General features: G+C 46.0%; 1 protein-coding gene across 2 annotated transcripts in view; it reads left to right on the top strand.

Moving 5' to 3' along the window:
* MAF (MAF bZIP transcription factor) overlaps positions 1-20,053 on the top strand; it is a 197,683-nt gene that overhangs the window by 59,309 nt on the left and 118,321 nt on the right. Inside the window, exon 3 of one of the 2 annotated variants that reach the window (XM_065028525.1) lies at positions 1,753-5,555. The exons of the other annotated variant lie outside the window; for it this stretch is intronic. The gene's annotated coding sequence lies outside the window, so the exon portion shown is untranslated. Of the gene's footprint in view, positions 1-1,752; positions 5,556-20,053 lie in introns of those variants that run through there. 2 annotated transcript variants of the gene reach the window in all.

The following is a 20,053-nucleotide window of genomic DNA, read 5'->3' as shown; positions in this document are numbered from 1 at the left end:
GAAATGCTGGCCTCCAAAATTGCCACTTTTGAAAATCTAGGCCACCGAACCTGATATGAACTATCAGAAACCAGAGACAAGTGAGCATTTATGCTGGAGAATGTGTAGTGGCTTGAAAACTACAAATCAAAATAATTCACCCTTTTTATGTGTAAATCTCTTTCTCTTTGATACATGAATTGAAAAGCTGTCTGGTTTCCTTGTAGTTTCCGAAAGCAAGTAGCGTGTGACTGTACCCTCTAGAATGCTATTTAAGCATTATTTAAAGTGCAGACCTGGTAAGGTCAAGCAAGCTCATCTGTATGCTAAAACTGAACCCACCAAACCTTACACCTAAAACCAGCAAGCAAGGAAGTCTCGAGTTCTACCGTTCCCTCCTGACAAGGGTACGATGTGACAAATGGGGAAGCGCCAAAAGATCAAGATGCTTTTTCGGGGATGACAATAAAATGGGATACAGAAAGCCACCGCGTCCTGGTGCAGGTGCCCGCAGTTCCAGAGCGGCCGTTCTCAGATGTGACACTGCCAGCCCTTTGCAAGGGGACGCGGGCGGGAGCTGCAAACTGGCGGTAATGGCGTCAGGAAATTTAGATCCTGTGTGGTGCATTTTTGAGCCAGGAGAAAGACTGAAGAGTCACTGCAAGAAGCCCATGAGGAAGGGGTTCCTATAACTCACTGAATTTGCCATGAGCATACTGAAAAGCAACATTTGAGTGCAGACATGGACAGCCAGTGTGATGTGTTTTGCTCATATTCCGGAGTCGCTTTCCTCAGACTGAGCCCCTTAATCCAGATCCTGTTGAAGTCAATAGCAGTCTTGCCTTTCAGAAGGATTATGCCCCTAAATAGCTACTTTAGGAAGTGTACTTTGCTTGGTGATAATACAAAGCAGAGGGTGAATTATTAACACCAATTAGGATTATTTACAAGAACCTAGAAAACAATAGGCCCATAAATCATTGTCTTATCAATTGTAGTTCCTCCCCAGTAATTTAGTCATCATCGGGCAAACTGTGTATTTCACTGTTTGTTAAGTAGAGATCTGACTGATGTTAGCTGAACTTTGTGGAAATATTGAAGGTACAATATGACCTAGTAAAATAGCAGTGTTACAAAAAACTTCCGGCGGTTTTCAATGGTTTTTATCTTATAAATCCCCTACATCTTTTTCCCCCAAGGATAACTAGTGAATTTAAGGTAAATGACAGTAGCTTTATTTCTCTTGGGTTATGCATCAGCCCCGTCCATGCCCGTGTCCCCGTTTGGAGCCTGGGGTGGTTTGGCAATAGTCTGGTTGTCTCCGTTTGTTGGGCACTAGCCCAGCTGCAGAGCAGCTTCAGTGCACACAGGTTCCTTCCAGAAGAGACCCAGTAGGGACATCTCCAAAAGCAAGCCAGGGCTTGGTGGGACGTTCAGCTCTGATCCAAGGGGCCAGCTGCACCACCACAGAGTCCTTCAGGGTGCGTGTAACCCTGCTTTGCGAGAAGGCAACTGCCAGACTGCCCAGAGCTCCCATGCCAGTCTGGAGCGGAGCTTGTGCCATAGAGGGAGTCAAATGCTTTACCAGACACCCTTTTTGTTGGCAGCTCATGTGACCGCTGCTCCTCTTTCTTCCACCAAGACTTCTTCTGGTTCATTAGCCTTTCTGTTTATTAACTGCCTCGTCTTCTGTAGCTGTTCCTCCTTGCTGCTGTCCTTTTGTCTTCTACTTTTATCGCTTTTTGTGATCCCTTTTCCAATTTCCAACCTTAGTCTGCCAGAAGACCTGGAGTGGTGACACCTGGATGCAGAGGAGATCACACTGCTTATAAATCTGCACCTTGAGGAGGCCAAAAGTTTCTTCAGCAGCAGGAGGTAAGCCAGGACTGCTGGTGGGCGTGAGGAACAGAGAGCAATGCCACAGACATTTGAGAAGATGAAGGCAGAGCTCTTGAGGATGGAGACTTTGGGGCAGTATCATGGTCCTGTACAGAAAGCTTGACGTGGTCTTCAGGTGGGAACACACCACCCAGCGAGCCGCCTGTTTGGTTTAGTCTGTGGACCTCTGGGGTCTGCACAGCAGAGACTGAAAACTCTTGACTTACCCTAAATTTCCTCTTTGTGGACTTCCAGTGTGATAGGAGCGGCACAAAAATTCAATACATCTGTTTTGCCGCAACTTTTTCAGCCTGCTGACTTTCCCAGGACTGCTTTCTGCTCAATTGACTGGAACTTAATTACATGAGGCTTAATTTCAGTTGCTTGGCCAGCTTTATAAACTTGTATTCAAATTTGAACCACAAGGGCAGAATTTTGGGAGCCTCTTTGTCCTCTCACTTTGTGTTAGTTTACATGAAGAAGCCGTGCCTGCGAATCTCTGCTCTATGACACCTATTCCAAGTCAGTCTCCCTTCTGGAGAGACTTCCCAGACTCTCAGCAGTTTAAAGGAGAGCACAAACTAACCCGTATGTTATAGTTTTTGTTTTTGAAACTGCAAACAGTTGATATTTGTCTCCTGCTCATGCATTCTCTTGTAAATAAAATGTATTGAGACCAGAGATGGAGTTACACGGACTTTACATCAGATGAGAATTTGTATTGACATTTTACATCGAAGTGTTGTATTATCTGTTCATTTCTCAAGTAGATCCTGCTAAGTTTAATTGTGACAAAAGAGAATGGGGAGGGGAACTAAAGGAGGTGAATGTAGGAGAGAGGAGGTAAAAGGACACAGATGGGAAATGGTGGAATGTGTGTGATTCTGTGGTTACACTGGCTATCAAAGCATTATCTGAGAAGTCCTGTGATCAGGGTTTACTGTCCTTCCGACTTCACCATTTGATTATAATCTGCTGCTGATGTGATCAATCATAAATGGCCTCCAGACTTCATGGCATTTTCTCACTTTCTCTAGAAGATTTTGCATCAGTTTTTTTCCCTCCTTAAGGTTGCTGTTAAGGCATGAAGAGTTTCATCTTTCTGCTGGGGTTTACTTGTTTTTCTGGGTTACTAGTGTTGTTATTTAGCCAGAAAGTGTCCCACAGCAATTCTTTGAGTCACACTTTCATATGTCACATTGGGATGGTCAAGAATACCTTGTAAGCACCACTGGGCACCCGCCTCCAACTCAGCAGATAAAAGCCCTCCAAAGAGCCAGCAAAAAGGGGGCTTTTTTAAACACCCCAACACACTAGTGGGTTATCCTGACTGGGCTGGCAGCATGCCGCTTCCTTCCGCTGCGGGAACGCAAGCCTGGCTCTGCAGCCCAGTTTTTGTGTCACAGCATGCAGAAGAAATCAGGTGCAAGACTTATTTATAATAGGTCATGGCACTTCTTTCCTCTGCAGCCTGGGAACACCTTATTTACTTCCAAAGGGACAAGTGTGGTGAGCAGCACCACTCTCCAGGGGCCAATCTTGCCCGGTCTGTGTGGCCGTGCAGGAGAGGGCTGGCTGTTGTTTCTAGGAGCTCACTGACATATCTCCAAGGGCTGAGGGTTCAGCTGCTTCTGCGTGACAGAGGAGAGGAAATGACCTTCACCCAGCTGAGCAGGGAACAACAGGAAACCCTCACGGTCCCAAGCTCCTGCCATTTCCCACCCCCCAGAATCCAGCACTCAGGAACTGTTTTGACAAGCTGTCAGGGTTTTTGTCAGGGTTTAGCTGCTGCAGATATATTAGCGAAGTATGTTGATGATTCATGGCAAAGCGGTGTACGCTGATTTAAGCGCTGGACCAGTCATTCTGTAATGGATTTGAGAATTCCCAATCAGATTGTATTTAGTTTTATCAAACAGGAAGCTGGCAGGCTGTGTTTTAATCAACTGATAGCATCGCTTGGCAATCGGCATCCAGGTGGTGAAAAGAGTATTTCTCCAAGACCAGCTTGCTACGTTGCAAACAGCAACATCCACTCAGATCTTTCAGTTTTACCTCCCATTTGGACTGTTCAGCCTGTTTCTTTCCCGAATTAAACTTTCAGCTGGAAAGGCGGGAAGATGCAGCACATCACCAGTACTGGGGTGGGGAATGGATGAGGCGTAAGAGATTTGCTGCACCCTCCAGGAATCTGTGTTGAAACAACCTCCTGGATATAGCATAAAATCCCAGCACCATGCAAATTCAAGGATTAGATGCTGACACAAGTTTTTGAGCACTCACGTTCTATAAGAAGAGTAAAGCTATAATGCAGGAACACACCAGGTGAGAAATGACCTTTCCCGCTTTGAGTGGGGTTGTTTCCTGACCCATTATCTACTTTGTCACCTAAGACGTACCCAGTGTTCTGACCTGTGCCAATACACATGAGGAAAGGTTTAAGAATGGTTTTCTTTCCTGATGAAACATACCAGCCTCTTCATTTCTTCTAGGAAAGACCAGCTCCTGCTGAGCATCTTCAGAGCACAAACCCTCAGGTGCCATAGCTGCCCTAACTGATTTCCAGCTCAGGATTTATTTTCTACCCCAGTTATTGAGTTATGCCGCCATCTCCACCCATTTAGCTGTACTCAAGCACAGAGTCAGACCTGGGGAGCGGGTTTGTTGTGCCTAGCTCCTCTGTAGTAGTCACTGTGCTTAGCAACCCACCTCCAATATAAACATATCTGCTACTCTCAAGAGCAGGCTTTGAAAAGCACCAGAAGGGATCACTCCCCCATAAGGATCTTTTCCAACATTGCAGAGCTGTTAGGACTTTCAGGGAGAAATTCTTCTCCCAGTTAAGCTTCCCGTCCAGAACAGTCTAGATTTCACTGCAGGCTGATGAGGCTCTGGTGCAACTCACTGTGATGGGTCATGAACGCCCAATTTAAAATGGGTCTTGTCTGAACCGCTCTTGAGCTGTGCAGGTAAGGAGGGAGATGGAGAGCAGCCATCTATCTGTCCATCCATCCGTCCATCCATCCATCAGCTGGCCAGAGAGAGCCATCTGGGATGTCCTTGCATGGGGGTCCCACGGCGCCACACTGAGGAGTGACTCACTGGGCTGCACCTGAACTGTATCATCCTGTTGGTTTAAAACTGGTCAGACATTTGGGGCCCTCAGAAGAGGGTGATGAGTGAATGGATGTAAAATCACCATGCTCACAAAAAATAATAAAAATGAAAGCAAGGCAGAAGTACCAGAGAGGAATGATTCAGTGGGAAACTGTGCTCTTGAAATGGCGTTGTAAATCCTGTGTGAGAGAAGGTGTATATAAGGGCCAGATCCTGGTTTGTCCAGATGAGTTGAAGATATGATTAAGATTAACAATCAACCCTGTAATTTAAGGGAATGTTTTATCTTCCATCTTTGATACTGTCTGCTGCCCATTACATGAAAATCAGAGAAACCAAAAATGTTGCCTGTCTCCAGTGTCACGTCCACGTGAGCACTTCACCAGTGCCACCCGGCGCAAGACTTGAAGTTACGGTTTCCAGTGTCAGAAGCACCAGAAGGACATGTGAAAGCAAGGTGGAAAAAGTCTTCCATGTTCTTTCCCTGGCCTGGAAAGCATATGATTTCCATAGGGTCATTTTCTGTGTAAATGTTCATATTTGTATGTTTTACAAATTAAAATAAAAACATATATTGCTGACTTATCTGATAATTTCATTTTAAATCCAGACAATTAACATATCTGAACTTTGTCACAGAGCGTAAGTGAGAAAAATCCCCCAGCCGGATGCGAAGAGCCAAATCTTGGCTTCCCCACCAATGTTTCATAGGTTTGAGTTCATTTATTACAATGTGTGCTCACTTTTATAAAAACCCTGCTGGTGGAATAATCTGATTTCCAAGAGCAGCTCCAGGGACATGAGGCCACATTATAATGTCTCACGTTATGTGTCATTCAGACAATGTCTCCCAAATCATAAAACCTATGGAAAGGGAATGGCGCTTCATTAGCAGATTCCTCCTCCGGATCCTCCTCCTTTTCCTTGTTGTGATCACCTTGTTTCCCCAGCAGCGTATCCTCCCCATGCTGCCTGACCCCAGCGGACAGGCAGCGTCTCCATTCCGGACAGAAAGAGCCTCTGATGTTCCTCTCTCCTCACTCCACCCGACTGCCGCCTCCCATCTCACGCTCCCTCCTATATAGAGTGTTCTTTTTCCTTCTTTGTACTCTCATTTACATCACCTCGCTAGCCATGTGTTGTGCCTATGGACGCTGCTGTGTGAACTGGAGCCACAGACCTGAGGCAGCTGACAAAATATCTGAAAAAAAGCCGTTTTCAGAGCAGCCATTTCCCTGGTCTGAATCACTGCATTTCTGGCCAGAAATTGGTGCCAACGTCAGGCCAGGACTGAGCCTCTCCAGCAGCATCGCTGCCAGCCCATGGGCTTGTGGTGGTACTTTCTTGTTTGGTGGGGGTTTTTTGTTTATTTGGGTTTTGTGTGTGTGTGTGTGTGTGTGTGTGTTTATTTCCAGAAGTTTTAGGGATTTTGGTAAAGACTTCAAGGAAGGGTCATATGGTCTTAAAACATTTCATTGGTCCATTTATGTCCACCCACTCAGAAGTCAATTTTTAAGATTCCTTCCCTATCCTCATGGCAATTTGCTGGTTACTGCAGGAGCTTGCCAGCAGCTCGCTTGAATCACCGGTTTCAAGGTAGCAAAAACTTGCAGCTTGCAGAAATCTCAATGTACAAATCCTCGGGTCCTTTGAGTGAAAATGGAGATAGAAGATAACCCTGTTGCTCTAGATATTATTTTGACATTCAAATGTGAGGCCAGGACCTCAATCCCATGTTGTCCAGTTGACCACAAGGACCATAATCACTTCAATTTTTTGTGGTAAATCTGTTCCTGCTTGCCCCTTCCACTGTGTATGTCTTTGTATAGGAATTGTGCATCACACTATCTGGTCCGATTAATACCAGGTTATTGTGCCTACTGGTGCACTTCCAACACAACTTTGCAACAGGAAAATAATGCCGGTGTTTTAAAGCACTGAGGATAGCAGAACAAAAAGGACAACATCTGGACTAAATGAGTTCTGACAATTTCTCATTTCCATTTATTCAGAAAAAAATTGTAATTGAGGCTTAAAAATGAAGGAAAGAAAAGCTCTCCACGACTTTAAGTGTAAAATCCATTTTAGTAGCAGGAAGCTGTTATATGGTTAGAGCAGTTATTTTTATTGTCTGTCTGGGTATAGTTTTTAACTGCAGGCACAGAATAAATCAATAGTGTCATAAAGCTCCTCTCACCCTCTGCCCTTTCTAAAGGGACATTGTTCAGTGTCTGCGCTGGATGTGACAGACACGGCTGCTTTCATGCACAGAATCACGCCTCGACGGATGTGCTAAGGGAAAGCTCAAAGTGCGACACGTATTTACCTATATCTCTTTGTTCATATAATCTCAGAGTCACCAGATTAAAAGCAAAATAAAACACAGGCTCACACACAAAAATGCTCAGAAGTTCTTCATCAGAAGGGGGGGGGTTATTCAGGCTTTCTCTTGCAAATGATCTTTACAATGTATTTGTCCATTCATAGATCTTTTCAGCTGATATATTTCCAAGACTGTCCAAGAAGAGAAAGCATGTGGTGATTCATAGCATACTTACCACAACTCAAATTGACTGTATTCTGTGCCTTAATACAGCGAGGAAAGACGTAGCAGGATCTGAGTGTAGGAGCTGAAGCTGGATAAGATTGGCCTGCAAGTGTGCCTTTTTAATAGCAAGAGTAGTCAACGGCTGGAAGAGCTGCCTGAGGAATGTGGTGGATTTAGCATGAATTTCAGGCTCTAAATCAAGAGTGAGTGTCTTTCTAAAGATGTGCAATAGCTTCAGCAGAAGTTGTGGCTTTGATGCTGAAATGAGCGGGTGAAGCTGTGTTACACAGGAAACAAAACCAGATGATTATGATGGTCCTTTTCAGCCTTACTAATCCATTAAATCCTGGTTTGGGGGCTTTCACACATTGGGGTTTAAAGCAGCCTCTTAGGTTTTCTGGATGGTTTCTGCAGGCAATACACGTTCCAGAGCCGGGTCTGGCAAACTCCATCTAAATGGGTGTCTGGAACTAACACACTTTATAATTTATATATGAATTGCTGCCTCTGAATGCAGTTCTGGATCCATTTCCCCATGCAGCTGAGTTCACTTTGTCTGTTCTGTGCAGTGGGGATTTTCCTTTACAAAGCAGATACACATTAGAGAGAGAGAGCTGACCTGAAACATGCACCATGCACTGCTGGATACCCCGTGAACAGTCACCCCCAGCATGGAGAAGTAAACCTTTATGGAACAAATTCTTAAGAGATTTATTGTCAGCAGTGCACATTGCCGAGTGAATTCATTGCTCCTCTCCTTGCTTGTGCATTGCAGTTTCCCCAGGTTGGCACTTGTGACAAAAGCATGAGAACTGCACTTGTGCTGCAAGTGGGAGGTGGAGACAGAGAAAATCTGTGCTCTGTCTGTGGGACTCTGTGCCGAGACAGCTCTATTTTCACATCCAGTCACAAGCCAATTGGTATTACTGCGGCATTTGTTTTGAGGACAGCTCTCAAGAAATGGAATTGGAGTTTGGATTTAGTAAGATTAAAGAAAGCAACCCAAAAAATAGTGCAGGTGGTTTCTGAAGGTAGCACTGCTCACGTGTAGCCCAGTGCTCTGCAGGCAGAGAGCCCACAGGAGCTCGCGCGCTCCTTGGTGAGCGTGGAATTTGTTTACTGTGAATAACATTCATCCCGGTAACCTATTCTTTGTTTTTCTTCCCTCTGTAAAATGCTTAGCACTGGATTTTGATGTCTATAAATATTTTGATGTCTATAAATACTGATTTGGATTTCCCTTCCTTCCCTCCCCACACCCTACTCAGAGCGAAGCCATCCCAGCCCAGCGCCGGCTGCTGACTCCTTCCCTTCGCCTCTCCCGTCCCCGCAGCGCGAGCGCGGTCACGTGCGGCCCCCTCGGCTCCCCTGCAGGACATGGGCACTCGGGAATGGGAATAACAAATAACAAACGAGACCCCAGTGTGTGAAAAAAAACCCTCGTGAACTTCCCGGATTCTCAAACTTGTTCATAAATAGCCAGTGGCTGCCTGAATAGCAGCAACAGTAATAATAAATTACAGTAAATATCTTGCTGCCATAAGTGACAGCAAACCAAACCCACTGCTGTTCAGAAGTGAATTGGAGAAAATATTTCTTAATCCCTTTTTGTATTATTCAGTCAACTGCAATGATTTATAGCACTCTGAAGAAGTTGCTGTACAGAGTTGTTTCTTAATCACCCGCCTTAGCATCTTGCTATTATCCATGTGTGTCAGTGCTTTGGGGTGGCTGCAGCGCTGCTTGGTGCAGGAGTTTTAGCATCAGCTGCTGCCTCGGTTCGTGATGGCTGCACATGGGCTGGGGGCTGATCCCTCTGGGAATAAACTCATTTAGTACAAGAGATCCCTCAGCCATTCTCTGGGACCCCGTTGCCTTTGGGGACAAATCTGCTCTTAGGAGTAGATGGTCCAAAACAGGAAAGCAGTGCTCAGCTGTTGCTGAGCAGGGATCAGCCCCGTCACGGTGCCGTGGATGAAGGTGTTGCCCCAGAAACCATCTGGTTTGAGCTGATTTGGCTGTAAATAATCTACGTCCAGTGGACGTGGGGGACTTTGGTGCTGGTGCGCATCAGATGGATGTTCTGCAGACAAGTCTGTCCCCCCGTTAGTCTGCAAGCACACTCATTATCAGTGCAGGAAAATGAAATAGAGGGGGATATATTAAACGGGGAACACAGTAGCAATTGCTGCTGTCTTTGTCAACTTATTACCAAAGATTTATACATGATGCAGTGAGGACTGCTCAGTGACACATTTTAATTTAATTAAATTTCCTGTTGGTTTGATGTCTGATCAATCTGATCAATCAATAATGTTAATGTTTTTGCAATTTAGAGATTAAAGCTTGGATGAGCGGATATTGAAATACTCTCACACGCAGCTGCCTGGGAATATCGTCTTCTGCTTCCATTTCTCAGAAAACCTGATTTGGGCAAGGATGCATCCCAGGGCTTGCCATGTACCTACACCAAGCCTGGAAGCTTTGCCCCATGCTGGCAGAGGGCGAGGGAGCTGTGCAGCAGCATCACTCCTTTGAGAGACGGAATTGCATGGAGCCAAGATCTGTATAGCTCTGTATATTTTCTCTCTGATGTTCAGTATAGGAGGAAGCTTGAAGAATGGGGTATTGCTGATGTGACACCTCCCTTTGCTATGTGTTCCTCGTTCTAGATGTTGCACCTGGGGCTTTGAATCTAATGGCCACTGAGGCATCTGTCTTCTGCAGGTCCTCTAGTCCACTTTGGATCCCACTCTGTGCTCTGGCCACCACAGCCCCCTACAGCAATGAGTTCCCCAGTTTAACTGCTGTTTTCTAAACCACCATCCAGGGACAACAGGATCCTGGGCTGGAGCCGAGTTTAACACTTGTAGCTCCTTGCCTGCCTAAATTTCTCACAGCTGAGCTAATTGTGCTCCACCCTTTTCAGGCTGCGAAGATAAAGAGATGCTGTAGCATGTCCATAGAACCCTTTCTTTCCTCTTACTGCTTTGTTTCGTTTAGTGCCTCAGATATTTCAGTAGTGAGGTCAGGAGAGGCTTTAACTTATTCAGGGGAGTTATTCTACACTGACTTTTCCATGAGGCCTCGGGGTCTTACACAGCCCTTTAAATACTTACAACTTCCAGAAATAAAGTAATCCACGTTTTTTAACTTGTAAAAGTGTGAAGCCAAATTTCATCTGGGTTGTAGCCATGGCCATAGTCTCAATAAGTCAAACTAATTTGTTAGATCTTAACGCCATCGGAACTTGGACAGTGAGAAATCCCAGCCTGGGTCTGAGGTCTGTGAGCTCCAACATCCGTCTCTGCTTTCCAGGTCTGTGCCAGGACTGGCTCTATGCTGCATGGGGCGTGGGGTGCTTATGTGCTCGTTGTGTTTAGGAGAGCCTTAAAAGTGCCATTTTCTTACCCAGTTTATTTGAAAATCTGTAAAATCTATATGGGCCCATTCTCTTAAGGACACTCTACTGGCTGTTTGCTGTATACCTGTCCCTCAGACAACCCTAAAGTAGCTCACAGAGGGAAGAAGGGAGAGAGAAAGAGAGAAAAAAGGAGGCGGGGGGGGGGAATAAAGAGCAGCTCATTTTCCACTTTAGCACAGACACCTGAGGGGTCGCAGTCAGCAGCTTTTTGACAGTACAAGAACTTGGTAACTTAAAACAGGAAGCAAAAGAAATACCATGACCAAATAACTTTGCCTTGACCTCCTCATGAGAGAGTCAATGACTTTAAAGTAAACTGGCACGCCTTGCTGTAATTTATTTCGATGTTGGTTGCTCCTTACCTCATTAGAATAGCAATATTCAGAAATGTGCCAAAAGATTTAGGCAGGCTGTAGGATGCAATGTAGCTGATTTTTGGGGAATGGCAGTATTGAAATACGCTATACTGCAGGGTTTCTTCCACTGAAATACACCCTGTGCCCTGGGGTTTGTTTCTTCCTCTGTTGTAAGCCCCACTCGACACCCCCTAGTTGAGGTGAGAGGACAGCCTGCCCACCGTGGCTGTGGGGGCATCAGTGCCCCGCACACACGTGTGTGTACATGCACAAATGCGGGGAAGGCAGGGAGAAAGGGGTATCTGTTCCTTGGAACAGAGTGAGGGAAGTAAGCTACTGCCAAACTAATGATTTTTATACCAAATCAACCTTTTAATGCTTAAGCCTTGAGATATAATGCTCTCCAAGGCTGTTTGTCATAGGCAGGACTGCTGTAAGCTTGTCCAGCTTGCCGAGAGATAGTTGAAAATGCTTTCCTTCCTCCCCTGGCCCGGGCTGGGATGCAGTAGCGTACCCTCCGTGGCGCACAGCGGTGCGTGCAGCTCTGCAGGCTGTGCTGCTGCAGAGGTGGCCGGGTCGAACTGACGACCCCCCGCTCCAGCATGGGGAAAAACACGACAAGGTAGTGTTAAAATGGGCAGTCGTGGCTGTTAGGGATCTGCAGTGCCCTCCACATGAGAAAGTAAACCCCGAGATTTTTGATGCACGTTGTTTGCAGCAGCCTGTGCTGCTCGCAGCATCTCCCAGCAGCAGCTGAGATACAGCTCCACTGGCTCATGTCTTTGCTGGTTCCAGCTTGGCTATTTCACAGTCAAAAAAGCATGATAAGTTCTGAGAAAATGGTGTCCCGGGGAGAAGCCCAAGCTTTCGCCACATTTGACTCTTGAGTGTTTGTGATCCAGAATTCCCTTTGTTGTTCAACATGCCACCTTGCTCACTGTGGCACACTGGATCAGGGCCTGGCCAGTTTGCTTGTTTGGGGGGTTTAACCTGTAAGGAAGCTGAGCACAGAGCAAAGCCACCCTGTGAGTCCCACAATCCTGATCCTGCAATGACATTCATATAGATGACATCTCCAGACTACTTTTTAGAGTAGCTCTTCTTACCCTGAAGAGTAAATTCCTATAGGAAAGTAATTTGTTACATGATTGGGGAGCGCTGCTACTCACAAGCTAGTAAAATAACTGTAGGTGGACTTCTAGTACGTTCAGCAGCAAGCATCCATGCTTAAACCACGAATGAGACTTTTCTTGCTGATGCTGATACAGCCTGACCTATAACAGAGCCACATGGTTTTTTGTCTTGCATCCATCTTGTTTCCATGCAGTGTGTTGAACAAGAAATAACAGATTTCTACTTGCAGTGTTTAGACTCAAGTCATGTTGTTTCAGCAGCTGCAGGAATGTTCAGTAATTCATGCATGTGCAGAATCAGGGTGACTTCTGGCCTAACTTGGACACCATTCTTAAGACCTCTTCCCTCAACTTCAGTTGTCCAGAAATTAGCCAACTCCTCCATGCCAGTCATCCAGGATCCCTCCATTTTTGGGTGGGCTCAATCACCCTGTTGGGGTAGCTTGTTCTTCTTGACTGCAAGTTAAGTTGGATTTGGTGCTTAATCTTTAGGTCATTTAAAAAATACAATCACGGTTTTTCTGCAGCTTTCACTACAAAGGTGCTCCCACCTGACTGTGCCTCAGGTGTGGAGTACTGTTGGGTATCAGCTTCGGCACGGAAATGGACTCAGTCCAACAGGTCGCTGATCCAGGAACTTGTCACACATTTTCCCTAAGTAATTAAAACCAGAGAAGCACAGAAACAAAGGCATGAGCCTCCTGTAAATATAATGTAAATAAAAAATGACTGAAGCCCGTGTTGGTGCCACTCTGATAGCGGAGTAGAATCGAGCCCTTTTCATCCCTTGTAAAGCATCCCTCAGGGATGCTGAGCAAGCCTTAGCTCAATTCTCTGTTTAAATTGGGTCTTTCTAACCTTTAGAGGGAGAAAGCTCCTTTACCATATTCAGCATGAGAGAAGATCTTATACAGTACAAATATTCAAGTATGTCCTAGTCAGCAAATTAGAATCCAGAGTATTTCTTTTATACCATGATTTACTACCTCTGTTTCAGGCCACAGTGTACCTGTGCCAGGTGCACAGCAACATTTAGCACTTTAATGCTAGCTGCAAGTAGCCAAAACCATTATGTGTAGGGCAAAGCAAGTCAAAGCCCTTTGCAACCATCTATAATGTTTGAAGGGAAGCACATGTTTTTGAACTTTGTTTGGTAGCTGCCATTTGTGTCCTGACAGTCATTGCGTTTGTGATTATGCCCTCAAAAGTAAAGTTTGGAGGCGCTGTGTGCCCCCCCGCTGCCGTGCAGCCCGTCCCGGCCGCTCTGAGCTGCCTGCCGAGGCTGGCGTCGGGCTGCGGGCACCTTTTGATCATTATACCTTCAAAAACTGGGAGAGATGAAAGCAAAAATGAACCTGTGGAGAAAGCCCCAGCAGAGCAGTCTTCAAGTCCTGTTAAGAAATGCTCAAAAGACCAAAGGTTGGTGGTTAGGTTCAGACCAGGAACCTCAAAAAGTGATATGGGCGATGGAGAAAAATGGCCAGTTTCTCTAAGGGAAAGAAATGCTCCAGTTTCCACAGTAGTGCAAGAAATCTGGACTTCCTAGGTGGAAGGGAAATAAAGACAGGTAGAGATATGTGGCTTACACTTTCCATGTATATTTCTAATTATGGCGCATCTATCATTCTTAGCACTGCCTTGAGCAAAGAAAGATAAAACAGCAGAAGCAATAGCAAGATTTCTGCACATGTAGCCAGTCTCAAAATCAATGGGAGTTTGGTATCTAAATACCTTTAAAAACCTGACCACCAGTTCCCTGAGGCCTCCTGTGAATATCACAACCTTAAATCCTGCTGGATGCACTGATGCTGCTCAGCCTGCGGAAGGCAGGGGGTTGCACTCGGGACAGCATTTGGTTTGTAATGTGAAGGGCTGAAAAATGTTCCCTTTAAGGCTGGATGGCTTAAAGCTGTGCACTCTCATTCTTCAGCATCAATTTGGTTACAGGTGGTGTTGGACTGTGTACCAGCAGTCAACGAGAGGAATTTGGTGACTGTCCACAAATGCATGTTAGTAAGTGTTCATTACTCCCGCATGTTTAAATATTTTATGGGGGAAAGCGCAAACCTTTACTAACTCTTGGTAGGAGAAGAGAAGCAAAGGGCGTTTACACTTATTCTTTTGCGTACAAATAGAATCAATAAATATTCAGGCCGATTAAACAAAAGTTTCCACTGCAGATGAGGGAATCCCCTGAGCTCATGCCATGCAGCGGGTGTACATGGAAAGTCTTGCTGTGCCTCCCTTTCCGTCCTGCTGAGCTGGCCCCACGGTGCGTGCCGGCCTGGCTGCTGCTCACCAGGGGGGGCTCAGCCAAGGCGAGGTTACACAAGTGACTTGCTCAGCCAAGGTGACTCCTCTCATCTGCTACACATCATAGGGTTATTTATAACAGAACAACCTCCATTCTACCAGGCGGGGGAAGCTGACAGCCCCTTCCCTCCTTTGGGATGCTGAAACAATTACATACGGGAGGAAGCCAGCAAGCGCTTGCCTCTTCAGTAAAAGCAGAGTGTTGGGTCGGTCTTTGCTCCTCTTTAATTAGAGTTTATTGGTAAAGCAACCCCATTTTTCTGCTCCTGCAAAATCTGGCCTGTCAATGCCTAATTCCTTGGGCCTATCAAGTATGAGATATGTTTACCCAGTCCCTCCAGGATTAGCTGGGATGCTATCAAAAGTGAGGAGTGTATTTCTATCAATGAAAACCGCTATGACAAGGTCTGTCCCCTGAGACAAATGGCCTGTTCCATGGAGGCTTTAAATAGGAGCAATAATGGTAGTGAGCAGCACTGAGTTGAATAATTAGATTGTTCTTCATAAATCCTCGAGTGAAGACTTCCAAGCAGGTCCATTATGTGTGTCGTATGTTAGCACTGAGCTTTATGTGGTGTGGACACCGCTCTGCGCCGGGCTGCGCTGATGGGTGAGTAAATCACCAAAGATTGGGACAGGAGGATGCAGCTCCTGCCCCTCCTGCCTGGTCCCCCGCAGAGATCGTCTGCTCTGAACTGCAAACACCCGTGTTATTTATTTTGGTGTTCAAAGAGTTTTTGAGAGGACTAACTGTAGTCATCTCTGAATATTTATGTTTTGTTTGTTTATATTCAGAGACTGGAAAATAGATATTTTGTTCACGTCCCCAGATCGGTTCATTTACTGATTCACTTAAAACATCCTTGCAGATCCGTTGAGAGATAACTTCTTCCCCAGAGGGATGCAGTCATCTGATAGCAGCTCAGTATTATCTCCACATATCATTGGTGGGATTTCCTCTTGCCAACTGAGAACTGACCTTTTCTGTTAAAAATAAAAAATTCTCCCTTCTCCCGTTTCAGTTATTCAGGTTTTCTCTCTCTTTCCTGCTCTCCGTGTCAGTTACAGAAAGAAATCTCAGATGAGCAAATGTCATTTAACCCTGACCCCAATCAGTAATTTCTAGCCATTTCAGAGGAAAACCTGTGATGCAGCAGTGTCTGCAGGCAGGGACGTTCACCTACCCCATGTATGACACACGTGCACACTCAGGTGAGCGCTTCTGCACTCCATTCACTTAGAAACCTGTTTGTCAGACCCGGTTAAACAATGCTGGTAAAAAGAAGAAGGAATCACATTGTTCCCCCGAGAACAGTCTATCTGCTTTGTCTGCCAGTAAGAATCTTGTGTCACTGTAAAGTTTATAGGACCTGATTGGCAAAGGATGCCCTGATGATAGATAAACCGCCCCTGTTCCATGGCTCTGTGCATCTGAGCAGCTGCAGTGCCCTTTCCATTTACCTTGGCTGTAAAGTTGTGTCATCTGCATTTGGACCAGGCCCTCTGTTACTGCCGAGGTCTCACAAGAGAAGGGACACGTCCTTTGAAAGGACCAGGAAAAAGCATCAGCCATGAACCAGCTTCTGAGAAACCTCATGGCCTGCTGTCCAATTCTGCAGCTTGCACCTAAGTGTTAGGGCGAGGTCTGGGCTCCACCATGACCCACCATGCTGTGGTACCAATGGCCTCGCTGCCGGCTCATCCCCTCACTTGTGCCCGAAGGAGAAGGTTCTCAGTGTCAAAACGCTGCCAGGATAAACAGTGTTAAACATTTTACAAGGCAATTTAGGTGATAATCATCAAGGTAATAGAAATATATTATCCATATTCATTTAAAGGTGTGCTGTGCTTTCCTTTCTGATTAGTGTGAGAAACCCCTTGCTGGGATATGAAAATAAAGTGACTGTGAGAATTTTTAAAGGCACATTCCTCCTCGCATCGTAAGAGCATGAATTCCAGGAATTTCCTATCCATAAGAAGTTTGCATTCCTGCGACTCAGGGCTTGCACCCTTGAACACAAACTTTCCCGCTGCAGCAGCAGAGGCAGCCCTGCTCCTTTCTGCTCTGCCTGGCAGCCAGAGGAGAGCTGCTGTGTCTTAGCAAGACCCTGAACTGCTAGTGCTGAGCACAACCAAGAGTCAGGACACAGTGATCTGAAGGTTATTTTTCAGTGTGATACCTGGGAATTTAACTATGATCCTGTTTCCTAAGATCTGGCCTTTCTTTAGGCTTGTCCTGCTTTGAGCTGAGCTTGGCAGGCAGGCTTTGTGCCCAGCAGGCAGAGCCAGCAGTGAGGGTGTCTTCCAGCGAGTGTGTCCATATCTGGTCTGAGAGGGCACCAAGTGGCATTTGGCTCTTGAGCACAGTAGTAACTTTGGTGATAACCACGGTTCGTAAATTGATTTGTTAGATGAGAGTCCACCCGTTATCTCCCCTCGCAATAAGCAGTTTGCAATATTTTAGTGTTGCAGGTTCTGATGTGTAGGTTGCTTAGGAGAGGAGACGTCTGGCAGAGCTCTGGGCAGATCTGGTGACTCCTGTCCCACCAGAGGCGGGTCGGAGCACACAGTAAAATCCAAGAATCCTGCACCAAAAGCAACTTATGTTCTATAAAAGTGGAGTTAGGTCTTCTTAACAGGGTCCAGGCGGGTAAAACTGGTCCCAGTTTGGAGAAAGGACTGAGTCATCACCCCCACTCCTTGTTGCACCCTTTGCTTCTGGCAGAGCTGCTGATCTGTAATGTAGCTGGACTGAGGCATCCAGGACACTCAAGGGAAACGGGAAATGTGTCTGTGGACATTAGATGATTCAGGGTTTGCTGGCAGCTGAACAGAAGTTTTCTGGATTTCAATTTCGAACTCGGGCAGCTTTATTCCACCCTGTTCCCACGGTGGGCACCTGTCCTCCGATGAGCCTGGCCTTAGTGTTGTGTTAGGGCATGGCATTAATGGCACTTGCCTGCCTCAGGGGCATGCTGAGGAATTGAACACAGTCACAGGACCATGTAAGATCCTTAGATACATTGATTTCATCTTCCAGAAGTTAAGGTTCAATTTTGAAAAGGTTCCGGGAAGCACCTGCCTAAGCCAACAGCTGCTTCGCCACCACCTGCTTTTGCTCCGGCTCCCTGCATCTGCTGGCTGGCCCCATGTCAGGCTCCTTCCCTGTGCTGATGTACTGCCTGAAAATAAAGGCAGTGTTTTCTTCATGCATCAGAAACCCCTTCAAGATCAGGAAATATTTGCTCTCCAAAGATTACTTTATAAGCCTAAAATGCATCAGGCCCCAAAATGTTTGTAGATTGTCTGAATTTCCTAGAGTAGGTTTAATAAATAAAGACTCAAGACTGAAAACACTGTCTGTTTGCAGTAGGACTTCTCATTATGTTTCATGCCTATTTCAGCTTTATGAGGATATGCTGGTTTAACTCCTTTCTGATGCTGTTTCTTAATGCAACCAGATTTTCTAGATTAGTAAAGCTATATGAAACAAAAACCTGGAATTGGATTTGCAAAAGCTCTGTTATTTATGCTAGGCAGTAGTTAGACGTTAAACCAAGACAAAAGATATTCACGGTCACAATAACAAATCAATTTAAAAATCATTTTCAAAGCAATCAAATCGCCCCAAAAACTCAATGACAAATACATAACAATGACGTATATTTGTGTAGTAACCTTCCCCCCAAGGAATCCAGCACCTCCAAAATATCAGCCTGGGAGGTGGCTCTGAGGTGAAGAGATGTCTGAGGTTTCGGAGCAGATATGGCGAGGTCACTCGAGCAAACCTGCCTTCGCCTGGAGGCCCCTCGGCCCCACGCGCCTCGGAGAGAGCTGAACTTTGCCTCTCTTTGCAAAGGGCTGAACAACAACAAAAAAGGCAGTTTCCCCTTTTAAGGGCATAAACAGGATGAAAGTGCTGCTGCAGCCCAGGGTTGTCTCGCTGCGGGAGGCTGCGCCGCACGCCGGGGGCACCAGCAGAATACTTTTGCAAGGGGATTTTTACAGTCCTTTGAAAAACACCAATATTTTTACTAAATATTAATGGAAGCTTGACTTGAAGTCAGCTTGAGCAGCAGAACAGTGCTTATAGTAATGATTTATGTATTAAATGCAGTTGATCTGTTATTTTTATTATCTTGATGTGTTTTTGATGTTCGGTTCTCATAAGAACAGCAGCCAAGTGGCACTGAAACCAGCTTTGAACACGTGCATATGTGCATGCCTTAACAAACACGACTCACGTATGATGTTTTAGTCAGGGCTCTGAATAATCGGGTGTAAGTAATAAGCGGCGCTTCGTGGGATGTCATCACTCCTTCAGTTTCAATATGACAGAGTCATCTGTAGCCAGGAAGCTTCTGCTGAGCTTTTGTATATTATCTACAGGAACTTTTCTGTCTTATCTGTGGAAAATTGATCCATACAGTCTCTAAAGAGAGACCTACATCAAATATTAATTTTGCCTATTTGTTCGATGTAATTAGCAGGTGTGATTAATCAATTAATCAATCTGCGATTCCTATCTGTTCTGCAAACAGCGTGCTGCGCTCCACGGAGGCGCTGCGAGCAGGGATCCCACAAGTGCTGCTCAGCTCCTCATCACGCGGGCCCTTCCTGACTCCCTGTCCAGGTCTGCAGCCACTGGAGCCCAAATTGCTCAGAGAGCACAACAAGCCTTCATTCGAGGACCTTGCTGGCCTGGTCCCCTTGCCATGGGGCTGAGGGGCATAGGATGCTCCTAGGAGAGGGGTGTGGTGGCCCCTGTGTGTCCCCTGGGTCCTTGCTGTGCAAACTGGCTGGGGAGCCAGGGCTGCGTTGGCCCCCTCGGCAGCCCATAGCTCCAGGCAATGGCTAGTTTTGTCTGTCCCTGGAGAGGACACAGCAGAAAAGAGCTTCCAAAAATGGGTGAACTTTTTATGGCAGGCTTTTGGTGCCCTTCCCAGGCTGATTTTGCTGGTGTGAGGGATGCGGGTAGGTCAGATGAAATTCAGGGAGACCTGAAGTTCTTTAAACGCTTAGGAATGCCAGACTTTGGCACTTTTGCTGGGTGAGCAGCAGACAAAATCCCAGCCCTGTACTCTGGGACTCAATGATTTTTAAATTGAGCTCTGTAAGTGGTGCTGGGTTTCATGGAGAGTGGGGAGTCTGGGTCATGTTGCACAAGGGAACAAGCACCCTCGGGTGTTCCCATTCCCTTGAGTGCTTATTTGGGGACAGTGGGAGGGGTATGACCATGGATATTACAGGCAATGTAGGGAGACATGTCCTTGTGTTAAATTGCCATGTATGAGACGTTGCATTT

The sequence above is a fragment of the Columba livia genome, chromosome 13 (assembly GCF_036013475.1).
Source record: "Columba livia isolate bColLiv1 breed racing homer chromosome 13, bColLiv1.pat.W.v2, whole genome shotgun sequence".
NCBI classification, from domain to species: Eukaryota; Metazoa; Chordata; class Aves; order Columbiformes; family Columbidae; genus Columba; species Columba livia.
The sequence above is the reverse complement of the archived record's forward strand: the minus strand, read 5'-3'. Positions and strand labels throughout refer to the sequence as shown.